Below are 22,096 nucleotides of genomic sequence, written 5' to 3'. Positions count from 1 at the left end.
GTTATCCATTTAATTTTTAAAAAAGAAAGAGAGAGAGAAGGAAAAGGAAGGAAGGAAAAAGGGAAGGAAGAAAGGAAAAGAAAGAAAAAGAAAGAAAGGAAGAGAGAGAGAGAAAGAGAGAGAAAAAGCAAGCTTTCAGTTCAAGTTCTTGAGGATCCATGGATTTCTATATCTTTTTTGTATGATGAAAATTTATGTTTTTAAACTTCTGGTATGGCACAGATCCATAACTGCAATAATGTTTGCTTTTTCAGTGTGTTTTTTTTTTGTGTGTTTTTTTTTGTTTGTTTTTCATAGGTAAGGTTTCTAAAGTATGCAGAATAGGAAATCCCACTCCTAAGTTCCATTCAGGGTTCAAAGAACACAAATCTATAACTTTGAAATTTGCATACAGTGCAGTATTTTTGAGCACAAAGAAAGGCCACGGGAGAAGGTAGTGTTGCAAGTTGTTTTAATTACTATTAATATATCAATTTAATGATTAAGGGTACTTTTCCAGAAAGCAGGAGGCTAGGGCTGGAGGATTCATCCAACTTTTGGGAAAACATACCTGCATCTTCTGTCTCTGTCTCCTTCTGTCTCCTTCTTTCTAACTGTGTCAGTCAAATTAGTTGAGAGGCATCGAGCAATTCTGTTCCAAAGGCACTCAGCAATGAGGCTTAGCTAGCGTCAGTTCACACTGGGTTACATTTTACAGTTAATCTTGTTAACATCCTACAAAGTATTTAATTTATGGGAATATGCTTGTCAAAGGTTATTCAGCAATTATTTTTCTTTCTTTCTTTCTTGCACCATGATCTCATATATTCAGTGATCTACACCAAGATAGGACTTGTGAAAGGTCATCCTGTGACATAGTTTGAACACACTTCTTGTTACTTCCATTCTGGGTGATGAAGACCTCATTTGCAAACACCTAATTCAAGATTACATATTGCACTGTGTGATCCAAAGGACTATGTACTGGTGCTTGATAGAATGGAATTAATTTTTTCATGCAGCTTGTATGGTGCTATTTTGGATTTGTGACTAAAACAGTGTTAATTAACACATTGGTGTCATGGTTGTTGCTGAGCAGTGCTTGTACGGCATCAAGGCTTTCTCTTTTTCCCACCTCTCCCCACTCTCAACAAGTAAGCTGGGGGTGGGCAAGAGGTTGGTAGGGGACACAAGCTGGGCAGCTGACCTGAACTGAACAGAAGGATTTTCTGTGACACATAACGTCATGCTCAGCAATAAAAACTGGGGACAGGTTTTTTGGGGGGAGATAGCCATTTCTTTGAGACTGGGCGTCATTCTGCATGTAAGTAAGTGCACTGAATAAGCGTAATTTTAGATAACCTGTCTTTTATTAAATGGAAGATTATGTATAATTACGTATCAGTTCAGCTCACAGATTTTAAAGACTTAAAACCCACTGGGGTAAATACAGGGGTGAAAAGGCTACAAGGTCTAGGAATAGTAGGAAAGGAGGCCAATTTGTTGTGTTTACTACCTACCATCTTCACAACTGACACTCTGGAGATTGTTATGTATGCAGCTGATCCTGATTGCACCAAATACCTGTTTTTTTTTGTCTTGAGCAAGGTTGAAAGGTGCTTACTTCTGTGCAAGCCAAACAACTGGCTTTCCTGGTTTTAACTTCCAATTACTCAGATTTGCTTTTCTTCATAACTCTTCAAGCTGCTACTGACTTGTAATCTCACAGCTTAGTTCTGGCTAATGGTATGAATAGATACATGAAAAAATGGAAATGGGGTTTGAGGAAAATCCGTCTTTTACAGTAGGTAATACAATAGACTGTGGAGAACTGAAAATAATTTATATTTTTTGAAAAATAAGTTTATTTTCATAAATAATATATTAGTGTGGAGAGACTGTGAGTGCAGAGAATTTTAATGTGGAGATTAATATAGTTTCTGTATTGATTATATGCGAGGGAAATTTATTTTATTTCCCTGGTGGCTAATCAGATTATCACCCTGTACAACACAAATGGAATAGTCAGTTCTCCTGATAAAATGTCATTTTAATGTTCACCCTAAAGTACACTTTCAGGATGCAAAATTATATTTCATCTGCATCAATCTCTTCCCTTGTTTTGGAATGAAAACTGCATATATATGTTTTTTTTTTTTACTCCTTTCAAAATTTAAAATGAAAATCTTTGATTCACTTTTTTTTTTTTTTTTTTTCAGTAGCAGTGTTTCAGTACTTAACAGAAATCAAAACTAATGATCATTTTAATGGTTCTGGATCACGAGTTACAGTAACCGTGCTGTTTAAGGTGTTTTTTTTTCTGTTGTCTTAGAGATGCATCTTTCCAAGTAGTCTATTTCAACTGAAAAATATTTCTGCAATGTAGAACCTATTTCTCCAGGGCTATTGAGGACTCATTAGGGCATGGGAAAGAGATGTCTGCCAAACTATAAAATTTCTTTGACAAACTCCCAGTATATTAATTTACATTTAATTTTTCGGATCGCTGTCAAGGAGAGTTATGTCCATAGCAATGCACTGGAGACCCTGTTTTTCTGAGCTGTTCTACACTGCTGTGGGGTATGCTACTATTAAACATCCCTGTATTGTCTACAGTGGGCAGGTGATACATATGATCAAATAGTATTATTAAGCATTTGCTGGTGCGTTTGATCAGATTATTACAAAATAAAATACATTTTCTGTGATATTGATAGTAAGGCATATCTAATAGCAGGGAACAAATGGCTCCTTGTAAGGGTGAGCTATACAAGGATGTGCTTGCTGGCCCTTTACAGCCACAGGGGAAGCAGCCTTGAATATCTTTATTTACTTCTTTTAAGCATCAATAAGAAATACTCTAAGCAAAGACATTTTTTGCCAATTAAAGAGTATTATACCTGGAGAAAACCTCAGCAATTCTTGTTGTGAATGTCTGGAGATTTGTAATTTGGGACATCACTGGTTTCTCTTCTTTCTCGCTATCACACGGTGAGGAGAAGCAGTCAGGGAGGATGCAACAGAGGAGGCTCCTTTCTGCTGGCTGAGTGGATGTTGGTTGGAAGAGAACTAGTTATTGCCTCTCTAGGCAGGGAGATGAAATTGACTGACTGTGTCCAAACATTTACAATAGTAGGAAAGTGTGAAGATTTTATTTTCATATTTTTGTTGATAGGAAGGTTTGCAGGTGCTCATACTGAAGAGTTTTGGTGGCAGTTTAATGAGTCGAAGTCGGTGTGATGCATTAGCTGGACACTGCACGCTACATCATTTCCTACCCAGTCACTTTGAGGTTGCCTGGTACAGCATGACTTATGTCCATGTAACTAAACTCACTCACCTCTCCTGAAACAGGGAGCCCATCTGCAAAACACTTACTGATAATGGCCCTTGGCTCAGGCTAACCCAGTCCATGCCAGGACTGGATTTAGAAGAGTGTTAAGTAGTCACTGTCTAAACCATACCTTGCTCTGTGCTGACAATTTAACTATATGGAATTTAGCTAATCATGTCTCAGTGTTTGAATCTGTGTCCTGATCATGTTTAATTTGCTAATTTAAATGTCACCATAGGGATCATTTATTTGATAAATGATGACACAACACTTAACTATTCAATTAAAAATGAACATAAAATAAGATAAAAAATAATATAAACATGAAAATATAATTAAAATGAATTATTTCTTATAAAAATGTAAATTTCTATAAAGTATTTTGTATCAGAAGAGGTGATGGAATAAAATCATAAAACCACCATAATGGTCATAAACCATGAAGATCATAAACCATCATTTGGTTTAAATATAATTGTTTTAAATTAAAAGACATTGTCTAAGGTATGTTGGTGTTTGGGGATTGAGAGGTGAAAAGTACATACCTGTGAAAGGTGCGAAAGGTGATCTGTAGAACCACAGTCTGGTAAGCCTGGTGTCTGTACTAGTGAAATAATTAACAATCATAATTTAAAAAAATACCATTAACAAATATATAGATAAAAAAAATTTCTGGCAAAGAGTTGCCGTGTCTCAGAAACCTGCCTGTGCTTTGTGAAGAATCATTAATAATGCGAATAAAGGATTGATATAGTTTGCTTGGGTTTTGAAAAGACTCCCAACAAAATCCTTGTTTCATACATGCCTTAAAGGAAACTTAATAACAATGGTTCTTGTTTGGATAAATAATTGTTTGAAAGATAGAAACTGAGGGGAAGAGTAATTGGGTTGAAGTTCACAATGAAGGGATATCCCACACAATCCCACTTTGCTGGGACTTCTGTTTTCAACATATTCACAACAAACTGTGAAATGGAATGAAACATGAGGTGACAGTTTGCGCATTCAACAGAACTGTTCAGACTGGGAAGGGTAAGGGACAGCTCTGAAGAATGACAATAGGACTCGCTGATTAAGTGACAATACAATAGAAGGTGAAGTCTTAGGATCATAGAACCATCTAGGTTGGAAAAGACCTTCAAGATCATCAAGTCCAAGCATCAACCTGACCTACCAAGTCCTATCACTAAACCCTAGTGCCATGTCCACACATCTCTTAAATACCTCTGGGGATGGGACTCCCCAGCTTCCCTGGGCAGCCCATTCCAATGCTTGACTGCCCTCTCCATGAAGAAATTCTTCCTAATATCCAACCTAAACATCCCTTGGTGCAACTTCAGACCATTTCCTCTCATCCTATCACTTGTCACCTGAGAGAAGAGACTGACACCCTTCTTGCCACAACCTCCTTTCATATAAAAGCTTAGTTGTAAACATGGGAGGGAAGAGTCCTTGCTCCATGTAAAGAATGATGGGCTCTGAACTGACCACTGCAGCTGTGAAATAAAATCTCAGGCTTTAAGAATTCATAAAAGCTAACCAAATGTTGGAGTTTTTTTTTTTTTTTTTAGAAAAGAAGTAGAAAGCAGAACTGAAAACATCACTGTATGCATCTAAGGTGGCTTTGTATCTTCAGTACTGACAGTATTTCTGGTCCTTTCACTTCAAAGGATAAAAAAAAAAAAAGGAAAAGGTTCAGAGAAAGCAACAAGGCAGTGAGCAGCATGATCAAAGATGTGCAACAGCTTCTAAACGGTGAATAGCTAAAAGGCAGGTAGAGCTTTACTCTGAAAATAGGATAATTGAGATGATATATTGTGGAGACTTGTAAAGTTGATTGGCATGAAAGGAATAGTAAAGGACAGATTGTTCACTGTCTCTGCCAGTAGAGAAGCCAGAACTAAGAGTTATCAAATGAAATTGAGATCTTTTTGTTTGTGAGACCTGAATAGAGAGGAAAATGATGGAGATTTTTCTGAAAGAACTTCACAGGGCTATGCTGTAAAATAATTTAGGGGGGTCCATACTGACGGGTATCTTTGAGTCTCCTTTTGTTTTTACCAAAGTATTTTTCTGTGAAATGGTTTTAATCTTTTGAAGATTGAGCATTTTCTGAATTTTCTCCTTAGATTGTTTCACACTTGTTTCCTGAAAAAAATAAAATAAAGTAGTAATAATAATAAAAAAAGCCAAAACCTTTAGCAGATTGTACTTTTCATACTCAAGTTGATTTCTAACACTACTCTAAATTGTTATTGGCTATTGAAGAAGAAATGTAGAGCTTTTTTCCTATTGACTTTTTTATGACTAGTTTCTTTATATGATATGTAATTTCATTAGTTTGTGATTAGGTGTATTGTTTTCCCAATGTGTTGTTGTTATCATTATTTCTTTAAATGGGAAGACTGGGGCACTAAGTAAAAGGGTCATATCTTGACTGACAGAAGTTCTTGATGTATTCCAGGCTAAGAGGCTATCTCCAGTTACACACAGACACATGAACAGAAACAACATGGGTAGAATCCATCAGCTGTGAAGATTTTAATGAAGGAGAACTAGTTGAAATGATCCCAGACTCTGACTGCTTGTGTTCCCCATTATTAGGAGATTTACATTTGGGGTCAGCCAAAGCAGGAATGTAGATTTGAAAGCATTTGTAAATCTTTTTCAAACAGAATGTTTTTTTCCAGACACTGCTAAACAAAAAATTACAACTTTTCTGTAAAAAGTCTCTTTTGTTTTTTAAAGAGGAGGACCTCTTTAACTATGAAGCATACCAAAAAACTCAGTTTAGTTAAAACTTTTAAATATATTTTTTGGATTAGAGGAAAAAAAAAGAGAGAGAGAAAAGATACCAAGCTTTAGAAGATTTTGCTTTCTTAACTTCATCTTGGTAGTTCTCCCAGGTTTCCTTTGTCATTGCCTAGGCCAGTCCCATGTATTACATGGATGGCAAATACCTGTTGCAGTGAGTATATAGCTACAGAATGGCTGCATTTATAAAAGAGCTGATGCAGGAGCTGAAAGAAGAGAACGAACCTTTTATTAGGGAGCAGGTAATGGGTATTGCATAGTTGCTTTCATTAATTGGGACTTAACGTGCGTTTTTAGAAAATTAGCTGCTGCTATGTAGGGGGGCAGTAACAGAAAGAGAGGAAAAAATTGGACAATTATAACAAGAATGCTAATTTGTGTCAGTAGACTGCAGAATGAAGTTGTGGTGTTCATAGTTTTCCCGTTCTTTCAGTTACCCTATAGAATTTTTCTGAGCTGTTTTCCTGGGGATTTGGTTGTTGTAGAAAAGCAGCCCTGTTACTTGACAGTGATACAAATAATTTTAAAATGTTCTTCACATTTCTTAGGTTAAAAAGATCTGAATTTAGTTTTATTTCTCCAGCTGCTAATTTGCCATAGGTATTCTGTATGCCAACACAACATAAAAATAAAAACACATAAAAGCAGCAAATTGTAGTACTACATTCAAATGTTGAGGGATATACAATTCAACCTCAATTTGCCAGATGCCCTAAGAAATGTGATTATTTTATCACTGAATGCATCTGGCTGCATTCCTCATTAAGAAGCAAGTTATAATGAACTTTTAATCTCCAATGTCTTTTACATGCAAATGATAAAACTCACATACACATTTTTGAGTTAAATTTGCACCCTTTTGCACCTTTATAGTTCTTTTGTAAAGGATTACAAGATTGCAGGAAAAAAAAAGTTTAAAAAATAGAGTATGTTTTATGGTATCTGTATTAGGTGTGTACTTATAAATATTACATAGTTTCTATAATGTACTCTTGGAAACTGACTTATTTTCAAGATGTAGGCATGTTAAGAAAGCATCCACAATTAAGGAGTTCTAGGTTTCAATACTATTATTTTACCCCTATCTATTTCACAATCATTAATTCCCTGGGTTAGAAAAGCAGTGAGTTCTCTGGCATTATGAGCATTTACACTGCACATATTATTTGAGCACAAAAGCAGAATTACTATAATTAAAACCTATAGAAAAAATCAGCTACCTGCCACAAAGGAGCAATAGGTAGAATTTAAATGCTTTTTATACTGTGGACACAAAATGTAGCACTTCTTAGATAAAGCATGCAGAGTGTGGCGGGACAACCACTATTTAAAGCAATGCTTCCTAAAGGTAAAAAGATTTAAAGTTTTTGCTTGTTCATTTGTTTTTCATTTAGTTCCTGACTGTGGTATCTATATCTCTTTTATTCCTTCTAGTTTTAAAAATGTGGAAAGACTTATAACAAATTCTACTAGCCTCTTCAGTCATAAATAATCAAAAATGGGATCACTGTAAGAGGAATGCGTAAACCATAGAAAATACAAGAGTAGTTCAGAAACTGAAAGTAACTTTGCTTTATAAAGGAAAAAAAATAATGCTGGAGGGGAAGCAGGATGACTAATGGCTGGTTAGGAATGAAAATATAAAAGCAAACTTTGTATCTTTGAAGTGGGATCACAATTTACATATTTTATTATTGTTAAAATAGGGGAGTCCCTGTCTTAGAATTCAGAAAAAAATTGGCACATGACATTGCAGATTCTTCTACAAAATAGAACAATTTAATCAGTTGTACAAATACCAGGAGAAAGCAAATATAGTATATTTAACAGAGTTCTGTCTTTTATGGAATAGGGATAGGCATGATCTAAGCAGTTTGCTTTTAATAAGATGCAAAATAATTTTGGTCTTAATCCACTGCTTGGAAAGTATAACAGACAAAGAGAGATTGGGTCAAACAATACAGGTTTACAAGTAGGTCATGTTAGATTAGTCATATTTCTACATGTTTTATGATTATCTAATATTTCTGCCACAGAAAAGAAGTGAAAGGAGCGCCCAGGAGTTTTTCAAGTATATGAAATATAGGGAACTGGTACAAGACCGGACGATTTTAGAATCTACATAACATGCTCAGGACAGCTATACTGAGTCCATCTCCTCTCTATCTTTTTTTGTATGGAGAAGGAGAGAAAGAAAGGGTCAGCCAGCAGTGTGACTGGTTGGGGCAGGAGTTCCTGCCCTCTTCATGCAAAGAGCCAACCTTTACTTTTCCCCAAACGCAGACAAGGCGACCAACACCAACTACACCTGCATCCACACTGCTGTTGGCATTGCTGCCAGCACCTCCTCTGTGCACCCTCAGCACCTGGACCCCTGTGCAATGACAACCAAAGACCCTGGAGGTCAGAACCCTGTGCTGGTCACCCACCACACTTATTGCTCCTCACTACTTTTCTTATTTTTCCACACTTTTTCTACCTGCATGAAACTGAGCACCATGGAGGGAGACCAAATATTGCTAAAGGAGAATGTTAGAATAAGAACAAAAGGGTATAAAACATCCATGAATAAATCTGGAGTGTCTTCTATAAAGCTGATGGAAAAATAAATCATCTCTCTCTCTCTCTTTTTTTTTTTTTTTTTAATAAATAAATAAATAAATAAGGACTGTATTATGTCCCTTGTTTTTCCTGACAGTTGCTGGGAAAACATTTCCACCCTTGCTTCCTTTGATCCTTACATCATGTGCAACAACTAATTTGTGTTTTAATTTTTGGTCACTCCTGTGGGTTTCAGCTACAGTTGACATAGTTTCTCTGAAGCAATATCCTTTCCTTCCCATTTCTAACTACCTTTCCCAGCCTTTTCTACCTAAACTATATTCTGTGCTTTTGACTAATTCACTACCTTATATTGGATGAGCCTCAACTTTTCATTAGGGTAGAAAGAATTATGCAGCCCTGTATAATCTAGGCTGATGTTATTAAGAGGACTCAGCAGAAAGTTAAAAAAGACTTAGTGTACACTCTTGTGATGTTGGATTGGTTAATTAAATAAATGTGTTTGTAAAAGATTAGACTTAATCTGTTTATATAAGCGAAGCTCAGTTATTTTGCATTTGGTAAGTTTCCTCAAATGGGAAGGAAAATGCAAGTTATACAGAGTACTTACACCCACATAAAATCAACTTATGAATAAAATTATTGTATTTCTGATGACAGGTGAGATGAATAAACTCATTTTGTATTGTGGTTAGAAAAGATCGCTTTTTTAGTTGTACATAAGTACAAGCATTGGAGTGAGCTGTCCAGGAAATGGGTGAAGTCCCCACCCCGGAGGTATTTAAGAGATGTGTAGACGTGTCACTAAGGGACTTGGTTTAGTGATGGGCTAGGGAGGTGAGGTTGATGGCTGGACTTGGTGATACTGAAGGACTTTTCCAACCTAGATGGTTCCGTGATTCTGAGATTCTATTGTTTCTCTTCATAAAGTCATTCACTTTAATGGGAGTGCAATCTAAACAAGTGAATAGATCTCATGGCTATCATTAGTATTTCAAGCACATTTGTTTAGCCACTGAATGGTGGCTAGATTCTGGTACTTGTTCCTTTTTGTAGATACCAGACAAAACACTTGCTCATAGAATTTGAGTCTGTTCACACACTTCATATAGCAAACAAGCTAACTCATTGAATCAAAACTATTAAAGAACTGGATCAGGAAATCAGAATTTTTTTTTTCCCCTATCCTATGGAATCATAGAATGGTTTAGATTGGAAGGGATCTTAAAGACCACCTAATTCCAACCCCTATACCATGGGAAGGGACACCTCCCACTAGACCAGGTTGGTCAAAGCCCCATCCAGCCTGGCCTTGAGCAATTCCCCCTTTAGGTATTGGAAGGCAGCTATAAGGTCTTCCAGGAGCCTTCTCTTCAGGCGGAACCCCAACTCCCTCAGCCTGTCTTCACAGGAGAGGAGAAATTGTGTATTTCTACAGATTTTGATTCCAGTTAAATATACACATTTCCAATCTCAGTCAGGTATGTTTATCTGTTAGAACTGAAAGTGGCACTTTGATACTGTGTTTCTTACATACCGTATATATCAGTAGTGATTTGATTAAGTTTCCATCTAAGAATTACGTTTGTTTTCTGGTTATTTGACCATTTCTGTCTACTGTGGTTTTTTTATTCTTGAGATTGTTTTTCTTTTTACAAGTAATACATAATAGTAGTTGTGCAATAAAACATACTGTTTCTTGTAAAATTATGAATTCCATGGCTTTGAACTCTGTTCAGTTATAGCACATTAATGACAGTTGAGACAGACCTGAAGTTCCAGAGAGAAGTCACTGTGGTGCACTGTTATTCTTGGAGTTATTGAAGGATGGCAGTGTTACTTTCTGAGGGATGAGTCTTCATGCTTCAGTTAACAGCCTTAAGCAAATTTATTTAAACTTCCATTGCTTCAGGGAACAGCTGACTTAGCTTAGAAAATATTTTCCAATCCACAGTTTGTAGCATTGTCTTTCATATGCCAGATATTTGTGTAAGCATTGTTTCGAAGTGAAACACAAACTGAATTGTGTGATTAAGTAGATAAAGCAATATACAAAATCATCCAAAAAAAATATTTTTTTGTTATTGTATATAATTCATAGTGATTATGGCATACAGGAGCAGTATTATTTTTCAAAATGAATAGTGAAGCTTTGCGGTTCAAAACATCTTTTACTGAATTTTCTAACGGAAGTAAGAGAAAAGTGTCAATTGAATAAACTAAGAGAATTGGTGATTTAATTTAAATCTGAAAATTTCCATGTGCTGCATTGCCTTAATAGGTAGGTAATAGACACGAGAAATTTTTTAAGTGGTAGTAAATATGACTTAGTTTCTCACAGAACAGTATGTTTTATTTTTGGGGTTGGTGACCAGACTATGGAAGGAATGATGTCATCTTGCCCTTATTAAGTTAGAAATACAGCTCTGCAATGGAGAAGCAAGAGCTTGACAAGGCCAAAGCACATAACAGGGAGTCCAATCAGATCACAGAGCTTGGGGAACAAGGGTCCAGAAGCAAAAGGGTAGGGGATCATACAATGATAGAATTCTCTTCTCTAAGCCAAGTAACTACAGCTCTCTCAGCCTTTCTACTTAGGAGAGGTGCTCCAGCCCTCTGATCATCTTCGTGGCCCTCCTCTGGACCTGCTCTGACAGGTTTATGCCTTTCTTATGCTATGGGCCCCAGAGTTCAATGCAGCACTCCAGGTGGGGTCTCACGAGAGGATTGCAGAGGGGGAATAATACCTCCTTTGACCTGATAGCTACTCTTCTTTTGATGCAGCCCAGGATACGGTTGGCTTTCTGAGTTGCAAGCTTGCACTGCTGGCTAATACTCAGCTTTTCAGCCACCAGTACCCCCAAGTCTTTCTCTGCAGGGCTGCTCTCAATCCACTCATTGCACAACCTGTATTCAAGTGTGGGATAGCCCCAGCCCAGGTGCAGGACCTTGCACTTGGCCTCGTTGAACTTCATGAGGGCCTACTTCTCAAATCTGTCCAGGTCCCTCTGGATGGCATCCCTTCCCTCCACTGTTTTGACTGCACCACTCAGCTTAGTATCACCCTCAAACTTGCTGAGGGTGCATTCGATCCCACTGACTATGTCATTAATTAATATATTAAACAGTCCCAGGCCCAGTACAAACAGAATCACAGAATCGTCTAGGTTGGAAGAGACCTCCAAGATCACCAAGTCCAACTTCTGACCTAACACTAACAAGTCCTCCACTAAACCATATCACTAAGTTCAACATCTAAACGTCTCTTAAAGACCTCCAGGGATGGCGACTCAACCACTTCCCTGGGCAGCCTATTCCAATGCCTAACAACCCTTTCAGTAAAGAAGTTCTTCTTAATATCCAACCTAAACCTCCCCTGGCACAACTTTAGCCCATTCCCCCTTGTCCTGTCACCAGGCACGTGGGAGAATAGACCAACCGCCACCTCGCTACAGCCTCCTTTAAGGTACCTGTAGAGTGCGATAAGGTCACCCCTGAGCCTCCTCTTCTCCAGGCTGAACAAGCCCAGCTCCCTCAGCTGTTCCTCGTAAGACTTGTTCTCCAGACCCCTCACCACCTTCATTGCCCTTCTCTGGACTCTCTCGAGCACCTTGACGTCCTTCTTGTAGCAAGGGGCCCAAAACTGAACACAGTACTCAAGGTGCAGCCTCACCAGAGCCGAGTACAGGGGGACAATCACTTCCCTAGACCTGCTGGCCACACTGCTTCTTATACAAGCCAGGATGCTGTTGGCCTTCTTGGCCACCTGAGCACACTGCTGGCTCATATTCAGCTGACTATCAACCAGTACTCCCAGGTCCTTCTCTGCCAGGCAGCTTTCCAACCACTCATCTCCCAGCCTGTAGCTCTGCTCGGGGTTGTTGCGCCTCAGGTGCAGGACCCGGCACTTGGCCTTGTTGAACTTCATACAGTTGACCTCAGCCCATCGGTCCAGCCTATCCAGATCCTCCTGCAGAGCCTTCCTACCCTTGAGCAGATCGACACACGCACCTAACTTGGTGTCATCTGCAAATTTACTGAGGGTGCACTCAATCCTCATCCAGATCATCGATAAAGATATTAAAGAGGACTGGCCCGAGTACTGAGCCCTGGGGGACTCCACTAGTGATTGGCCTCCAACTGGATTTAACTCCATTCACCACAACTCTTTGGGCCCTGGCTATCCAGCCAGTTTTTAACCCAACGAAGCGTACGCCAGTCCGAGCCACGAGCAGCCAGTTTCTTGAGGAGAATGTTATGGGAAATGGTGTCAAAAGCCTTACTGAAGTCAAGGTAGACCACATCCACAGCCTTTCCCTCATCCACTAAGTGTGTTACTTTGTCATAGAAGGAGATCAGGTTTGTCAAGCAGGACCTACCTTTCATAAACCCATGCTGACTGGGCCTGATCACCTGGTTGCCCTGTAAGTGCTGCGTGATGACATTCAAGATAATCTGCTCCATGAGCTTCCCTGGCACTGATGTCAAACTAACAGGCCTATAGTTCCCCAGGTCTACCCTCCGACCCTTCTTGTAGATGGGCATCACATTTGCTAGCCGCCAGTCGACTGGGACCTCCCCTGATAGCCAGGACTACCGATAAACAATGGAAAGCGGCTTGGCCAGCTCCTCCGCCAGTTCGCTCAGTACCCTCGGGTGGATCCCATCCGGCCCCATCGACTTCACAGAATCACAGAATCGTCTAGGTTGGAAGAGACCTCGAAGATCATCTAGTCCAACCTCTGCCCTAACACTAACAAGTCCTCCACTAAACCGTATCACTAAGGGCTACATCTAAACGTCTTTTAAAGACCTCCAGGGATGGTGACTCAACCACTTCCCTGGGCAGCCCATTCCAATGCCTAACAACCCTTTCAGTAAAGAAGTTCTTCCTAATATCCAACCTAAACCTCCCCTGGAGCAACTTTAGCCCATTCCCCCTCGTCCTGTCACCAGGCACATGGGAGAATAGACCAACCCCCACCTCTCTACAGCCTCCTTTAAGGTACCTATAGAGAGCGATGAGGTCTCCCCTGAGCCTCCTCTTCTCCAGGCTAAACAACCCCAGCTCCCTCAGCCGCTCCTCGTAAGACTTGTTCTCCAGACCCCTCACCAGCTTCGTTGCCCTTCTCTGGACTCTCTCGAGCACCTCCATGTCCTTCTTGTAGCGAGGGGCCCAAAACTGAACACAGTACTCAAGGTGCGGCCTCACCAGAGCCGAGTACTTGCGTACATCCAAGTGCTGTAGCAGGTCGCCAACCATTTCCTCGTGGATAGTGAGGGCCACATCCTGGTTCCCATCCCCTTCCACCAGCTCAGGGTACTGGGTATCCAGAGAACAACTGGTCTTGCCGCTAAAGACTGAGGCAAAGAAGGCATTAAGCACCTCAGCCTTTTCCTCATCTTTTGTAACTAAGTTTCCCCCTGCATCCAGTAAAGGATGGAGATTCTCCTTAGTCCTCCTTTTTGTGTTGATGTATTTGTAAAAACATTTTTTGTTATCTTTAACGGCAGTAGCCAGATTGAGCTCCAGATGAGCTTTGGCCCTTCTAATTTTGTCCCTGCACAGCCTTGCAACAGCCTTATAGTCCTCCTGAGTAGCCCGCCCTCTTTTCCAAAGATTATAAACCCTCTTTTTCCTCCTAAGCTCGAACCACAACTCTCTGTTCAGCGAGGCCGGTCTTCTTCTGCGCCGGCTCGTCTTTGGGCACGTGGGGACAGACCGCTCCTGAGCCATTAAGATTTCCTTCTTGAAGAGTGCCCAGCCTTCCTGGACTCCCCTGCCCTTCAGAACCACCTCCCAAGGGACTCTGCCAACCAGTGTCCTGAACAGCTCAAAGTCAGCCCTCTGGAAGTCCAAGACAGCGGTTTTACTGGTCCCCTTCCTGACTTCGCCAAGAATAGAGAACTACCATTTCGTGGTCACTCTGCCCAAGACAGCTCCCGACCACCACATCTCCCACCAGTCCGTCACTGTTTGTGAACAGAAGGTCTAGCGGGGCACCTCCCCTGCTAGACTCTCTAACCAGCTGCGTCAGGAAGCTATCTTTCACGCTCTCCAGAAACCTCCTAGACTGCTTTCTCTGGGCTGTGTTGCGCTTCCAGGATATGTCTGGGAAGTTGAAGTCCCCCACGAGAACAAGCGCTGACGATTTTGCAACTTCTGCCAGCTGCCTGTAGAACTCCTCATCCATCTCCTCATCCTGGTTCGGTGGTCTATAACAGACCCCCACCAGGATGCTTGCCTTGTTGGCCTTCCCTCTGATCCTAACCCACAGAGACTCAACCTTATCAGTCCCAGCCTCAAGTTCCACAACATCAAAACGCTCTCTGATATCGAGAGCCACACCACCACCCCTTCTGTGCTGCCCGTCCCTTCTGAAGAGCCTATAGCCAGACATTGCAGCACTCCAGTCATGAGAGTGGTCCCACCACGTTTCTGTGATGGCGACCAAGTCATAGCCTGCCTGCTGCACGATGGCTTCCAGCTCCTCTTGTTTGTTACCCATGCTGCGTGCATTAGTGTAGATGCACTTCAGTCGGGCCATTGCCTTCTCCCCCGGCCTTGCCATTGTTCCCCCTGGCACAGCTCCAACAAGCCTTATTTCAGCCCCATCCCCCTTCTTACCTAGTTTAAAGCCCTCTCAATGAGCCCTGCCAGCTCCTGGGCTAGGATCTGTTTTCCCCTTAGAGATAGGGACCCATCTGCGGCCATCAGGCCAGGTGCCGAGTAAAGCGCCCCATGGTCAAAAAAAACAAAATTTCTGCATTGGCACCAGCCTCTGAGCCACGTGTTAATCAGGTGGGCTTTCCGTGTCCACTCTGTACCCCTCCCTGCTATTGTAGGGATGGACGAAAACACCACCTGTACTCCCGCTCCATCCACTAACCGTCCCAGTCCCCTAAAGTCCCGTTTGATAGCCTTCAGGCTTCTCTCTTCAATATTATCACTGCCAGCCTGGACTATCAAAAGCGGATAGTAGTCAGAGGGGCGAACCAGGTTGGGAAGCTTTCTGGCAACATCCCTGACCCTGGCCCCAGGGAGGCAGCAGACTTCCCTATGGGCAGGGTCAGGCCAACAAATAGGGCCCTCTGTCCCACTGAGAAGGGAGTTGCCTACAACTATTACCCTTCTGTCTTTCTTGGTGGAGGCAGTCTTGAGGCGTGGAGTCGACCTCATCACCCTAGGTATCCTCCTGGGTAGACTTTCTACCTCATCTTTACCCATCGGTCTTTCAGGCTCTAGGGCCTCAAACCTGTTTTGTACTCACACCTGGGAATGTGGGGGCAGTAGCGGGGGGTGTCGCCTGCGAGGTCGAGCAGGGACCTGTCTCTATTCCTCTTTAACTCCTAGGTCCCCTCCCTCCGCCTGACAGGCAGGGGGTCCACCCCCATTTGGGGTGTCTCACCCTGGTATATCTCTTTCAGGCCCTGCAGCGAGTTGCTCCACCAGTCTATCTCCCGCTCACACTCCCTGATAGCCCTCAACCTCTCCACCTCCTCCCTGAGCTCTGACACCAGGCGGCCCAAGTCATCCACCTGCTCGCACCTCACACACACAGTCCCTCTGCCTCCCTCAGATGGCAGCAACAGGCTTACACACTCCCTGCACCCAGAGACCTGAACTGCCGCATTGTTGAGCAGCCGGTCAGTCTGGGTGGTTACTGACTTTCTAGAGAGAGCGCTCTGCCTGGTGTAGACCATTGCAGCCCAGCTAGCAGTCGACAGCCGTTAGAGGAGTTGTCCGTATGGGCGGGGGGGGGGGGGGGGGAAACGGTCTGCGCTCTCTGCCCTCCCTCCTCGCCCTGCCTGCGCGCACTGCCGCGCCCCGCCTTTCTGACGCGCCCCGCCCTGTTTGCCCGGCCTGGTCGCCGCGCTCCCTAGGGGCTGCTTTTGAACGGCCGGGGAGGGGGCGCTGCTGGCTCCGCCTACGCCTCGTCAGCCTCCCTCGCGAGGGCTGCCGGGTCCTGGCGGCTCCCTCGAGCGGTCTCGATGTCGGAAAAAAAGCCCTGCCTGTGGCGATCCCCCGCTCCGCTGCAGAACGCGTCTGCCCCGGAGCCGATCGCCTCGGCAAACCCTGAGGGACACCACTTGTCACTGATCTCCACCTGAGAACTGAGCTGATAACTGCCACTGTCTGGATGCAGCCATCCAGCCAATTCCATATCCACTGAATAGTCTGTCCACCAAATCTTTGTCTGTCCAGTTTGGAGACAAGAATGCTGTGTGGTGTCCCACATGCTTTGGGACAAGTATCAAATGCTTTACACAAGTCCAAGTAGATGATGGGTAGAAATGGATCAATGAAAGTGAAAGCAAAAGTGGCAAAAAGGAAAAAGGAAGAAAAAGAGAAAAGAAGAAAAGGAAGGAAAAAAGCAAGAGGAAGAGGAAAAAAGAAAAAAAAAGAGAAAAAATAATAAAAAAAGGTAAAAGCAGTAAGAAGAAAAAAAAAAAGGAAAGTGGAAAGGCCTACACCTCTATTAAGTTTCTCGTAAAGGACTTGCATTTTGTTTTAAGCTCAGTTCTTTTTCCCTCATGGCCAGAATCTTCCCTCCTCCAGGGCCCCACTTCCCTGTTCTTCTTGCTCTTTTCACAAGTGTGCTCCCCAGTCCTCTTTCCTCACTCCCCTAGGTTCAATCTACAATTAAATTATTTCCTACCAAAAATACTTATTTCCTGTAATATCTGCAAACATTATTTATTACTTGTGAAGGGCTGAATTTGGTAGGTAACTATGCAAATCATGTCCTACTGTTAAAAGATAGCTGTTAGTTTGTCTGAAGACTATTATATATATGTGTAATTTATATTTCTTATATATAATAGAAAGTCTATTTGATAGATATTTCTTATTTAATCTATATTAAAATAATTATATATATACAAATACACATACATATATACATACACAAATATTTTAGTCCAGATTCCACTATGACATTATTTTTAAATACTTCTGAAATTCTTCAGTAACTGGATGTTTTCTTTTAAATTTAGTCTGATTTAAAGATTCAAAATGTTTACATTACATCTAAGTGAGATGAATCTCAATAGTTTAAATTTAATTAAATAAATTAAATTAATATATGTTTCATGGATTTAAACAAGTTACTTTGCACAAAATGCTCAGAAACTCATGAAGCTGTGTCAACTCATGTAAACATTGCCTAGAAAGTAATATTAGAGTATTTATACAGATCCATTATCACATAATATTTGGATGCACCAGCAAGATTAGAAATTAATATTACTGAATGTAGTTGTGTTTTGAAAAACATCCATGATCAATTCAATGGGAGATAAAAATATAGTACTTGTCTTACAGACTGTCACTATCATTCTGTCACGTATAGCTGAGCTACATACATATGTATACTTATACAGGTTTTGCTTGTTTTGTTCAAAAGCTGAAATAGGACGATAATAGTCTGTCGAACCACATGACTCATATTGAACCATATGCGAAAACATAGTACAGATAGAATAATGTACACATTTACGTGTATTTCATGTATGTGTAAATCTATATATATGTATATATGAACTGTCACATGAAAAACACTTCTGTTAAAAACTGAAGAAACTGTTGGTATATCCTTATATATGTTTAAATTAGACTACAGTTACTTACCACTCTCCAGCTGATTAATTTGTCTTCCCAAACTGCATTAATCCACATTAATCCACATTAGGAGCTGCAAAGAATTGATGTTCTCCTTCTAGCCCAGTCACACCAATTAATGACTTTGCACCAGTTACACTAATGTGCATTGCTATGGAGCCTTCACAACTAGACTGAATGCTTTTATATTTGATCAAAACATGTGTAAGAGTAAATCAAATTTTTGCCACACTGTATTGATAGAATCACGGAATTTCTGAGTCATGAACCAACAAAGCTTAATTGGAAATATTTCCTACGTGTACAAGTATAAAGTTAACAGACAATGAATTCCTATTACCATTCAAAAAGTTAGTATAAGGGAAACAGGAGGTCAGAGTTTGTCAACTGCAAGTTGCAAGTTCATGTCACAAAATGTGCCTGTGTCTTGTGATATCATTCTGCTTATCATTATGTGGTACATATAACACTGCTTACCTTACACTCAGAGTAGAAACATCAGTATTTTGTAAAATCCAATAGATAATTTCAAAAATCACAAATTTATAATGTAGTCACAGTACTGTGCTGAAATATCTAATGGGAAGAAACATAAACCAAATAAAATTGATACAGAGAACTCTATTGTTTATAATATTTTTTAAAGAAAAGCTCCAAATGTTGGCTTCTTTAGCTCTTTATATGTGAAATAACAAGAATTTCAACCTAATGGACAGAAAAATGTTGAAGTAGACTTTTTAAAAAAAGCACAAGAACTATGTTTCCTCTTTATTGCATCAAAGAATGTTTACACATTATAGTATTTATCAAGATGGAAGAGGAGACCATTCTGTGATTCTATGATTCTGTGAGACTGCAAGATCAACGTACTGCCTAGTGTACTTTTAGAAGGTCTTAATCGAATATTACAAAGAAAAATTCCATCAAAGAAAGTGTATGGAACAAAACAAAACATTAGCTTAAAAACTCTTGCAGAGAATTAAATTTGTTTTTTATTTCAAATGATATTATGAAAAGGAAAGAACTCATAATATTAATGTTTTCATTTAAAGTTACCAAACCTATGCCTTAGGAGACATGGTATTGTATTACACTTTCCTGGAGCCACTTTATATTGTTAATGCCTGAAGAGGTGGGATTATTGAACCACGTATACTAAGAACAAAAATAAGATTCAATTTCAGTGCTCACAAGAAGACATTAATGGTGCAGAAGGTCACTAAATAATGTATTTCTCTGTGGTACTGAAACTTTTGCACAAGTCCAGTAAGTCCAGCAAGACAAATCTAGTACCTTTGAAGTTACATTAGCAGTTGCACTATTGCCTTTGTGTAGCAGTAGAAGAATTTAAAAAGTGACTGAATTATTTTTTATAGTTGATCAAGTACACTGGCTGCAGCTAACTTTGTGTGTGTGTACATGTACTTGTGTGTTCATACGTACGAAAGAAAAAGGGCATCAAAGGAAATGCTTACTTTTCATGCTGGCTCTAATTTGTGGAATTTGCATAACTCAGTTAAGTGCATTTATCAAGCCAAGTTCTATTATGTTTCTTTTTCACGTCTATTTCTCAAGAATATAACAGAGAGAATGTAAAAAATACAAACAGGAGCTCCTAGATCTCACTTACCTAATTACGCTCAAGAGTCTGTGGAGCAAAATGTGACTGATACTTTAGCAAAACCAAATTATATTTGTTGCCTCATTTTTACTGTTAATGCCCACTTTAGGTAAATCCTATATGCCTAACTCAGGAAGGAAAGTCAGTGGCACAATTCATAGATGATGTGCATTTTTTTTAAATTCTGGTGCCTTCTGTTTACCATTGCTTACTCTAACCCTTCAAACGTACATGATTATTAATATTCACATTGCTCAGAGATTTAGATGGGGTTTTGGCTGTTTGAATTGGGTTCTATCTTAATATAGATCAAAACTGTATCAGCAATTAAAATTGAAAAGGAGCATCTCTTTGAAGAATGAGTTCATCCATATGGCCCTTTAGCTAAGATTCAATTCCAAAGTGGTTGCCAATATTTTCCCTAGAAATCTGTAGAGATCTTAGAATAAAAAGGATTCATCACCTGTGGGTGTTTATCTCTGAATAAAGAAAGAGCCTAGATGATAACCTTATACTTTAAACATACGAAGTTCAGTCAAATCAATCAAATCTCTCATCTATAGATGAAAACTTAAGACTAAACACCTAATACAGGCTTAAAGTCTGAAGCAAAAGTCGTAAAGTAAAAGGAAGTGACTCTCACGATGAATGTCTGATCTTGAAGTATGTTTCAGAAATAAAACACCTGAAATATTCATGAAGTACAAGTCCTAGACTTGAAAATTACCTGGGTGGAACACTATGAAGGCAAATGACCAAAAAGTTGTAGTCAAGGGACTTATAAAAAAGATGGGGAGCAACTCGTTGCTCAGTTGAATATTGTCAGGATGAGGGGGAATTGTTTTAAACTAAAAGAGGTGAGATTTAGATTAGAGGTTAAGAGGAAATTTTTCACGCAGGGGGTGGTGAGGCACTGGAACAAGTTACCCAGAGAAGCTTTGGATGCCCCATCCCTGGAGGTGTTCAAGGCCAGGTTGGATGGGGCCCTGAGCAACCTGATTTAGTGGGTGGTGTCACTGCCTATGGCAGGGGGGTTGGAAGTAGATGATCTTTGTGGTCCCTTCCAACCCAGGCCATTCTATGATTCTAAGAGAATCAGACTATAAAATATAAGAGTAAACAAAACAAAACAAAACTATGAAATCTAGAGAAAATATGTTTTTTGTTGTTGTTTTGTTTTTTTTAAAATCTTAATTCTTCGGTGACTCATTGGAACTCTCTCAGTCATTCTATTTTCATGTTGGTATCTTATAATGTAAACAAAAATTATCTTTACATAAATCAATCACAGATATCTTGCATAACTATCTACCTCAAATTTAATTTTTCCTTATACTTCTCTATTTTACCTTTTTTCAGAGATTTGTGTATGTGCCTGAAGAGATTTGTAGCTTTCATAGCCATTGAGCAAATCACAAGATGAATAATACAACTGTCTATAATATTGCTAATGAATGAATACTCTTCTTTTTAAAAAATCTGTCCACATGACATTATATAGTGTATGATGTTAAAGGCTGAGGATATTGATTTTGTTACAGATCCTTATTGCAATGTCCTGAATTTACTCCTCTCTTCCTTCTCGTCTGCAAACGGCCTTACAATATTGTAATTAACAATTCCAGAAAGCCATTAGTTGCCTGAAAAATACTCGCATATGCCCAAACATATCTGATTACATTCTGATACACATCAGAAAAGGTATAAAATAAGTAATCCCTGCTGTGATTAATTTGTTAGTAGTAATCCTGCATCTTGTGATGTTAGTCAATGTGGCAGTGTGCTGAAATAGAGGTCTGAAGCAATACAAGCACCTGCTTCCTTCAAGCACATTAGATCAGTAAATACGTTTATAGGAGTTACTGTTTGCTGTTGTTACATTTCTGCTTGATGCATTCAAGCTCTGGTTGTGCTCAGCTGAGAAGCGACAGGCCTTGGCATCTGTTTCTGACAAAGGGGACCAAGGCTGCAAACCTTACCAGCCAAATGCAATATCTATTTCCTGGGTGTCAAGGATATGAAACAAGGGAATAACTCTGACCGTAAAAGGAACAGAGTTCCATCAAAGATGTTATTTGAAGCTCTCGATTTTTTAAAATTCCTTATGCAGTAGTGTGATATGCCTTTAGTTAAATTCTAATGTTTTAATACGTGTATATCTTTA

General features: G+C 40.1%; 1 protein-coding gene across 1 annotated transcript in view; it reads left to right on the top strand.

Annotated features, from left to right (window-relative positions):
- The window catches only part of SNTG2 (syntrophin gamma 2), a 165,278-nt gene that overhangs the window by 36,001 nt on the left and 107,181 nt on the right, over nt 1–22,096 (top strand). The window lies entirely within an intron of this gene.

This window comes from Cygnus olor, chromosome 3, assembly GCF_009769625.2.
Source record: "Cygnus olor isolate bCygOlo1 chromosome 3, bCygOlo1.pri.v2, whole genome shotgun sequence".
In the NCBI taxonomy this organism is placed as follows: domain Eukaryota; kingdom Metazoa; phylum Chordata; class Aves; order Anseriformes; family Anatidae; genus Cygnus; species Cygnus olor.
The sequence above is the reverse complement of the archived record's forward strand: the minus strand, read 5'-3'. Positions and strand labels throughout refer to the sequence as shown.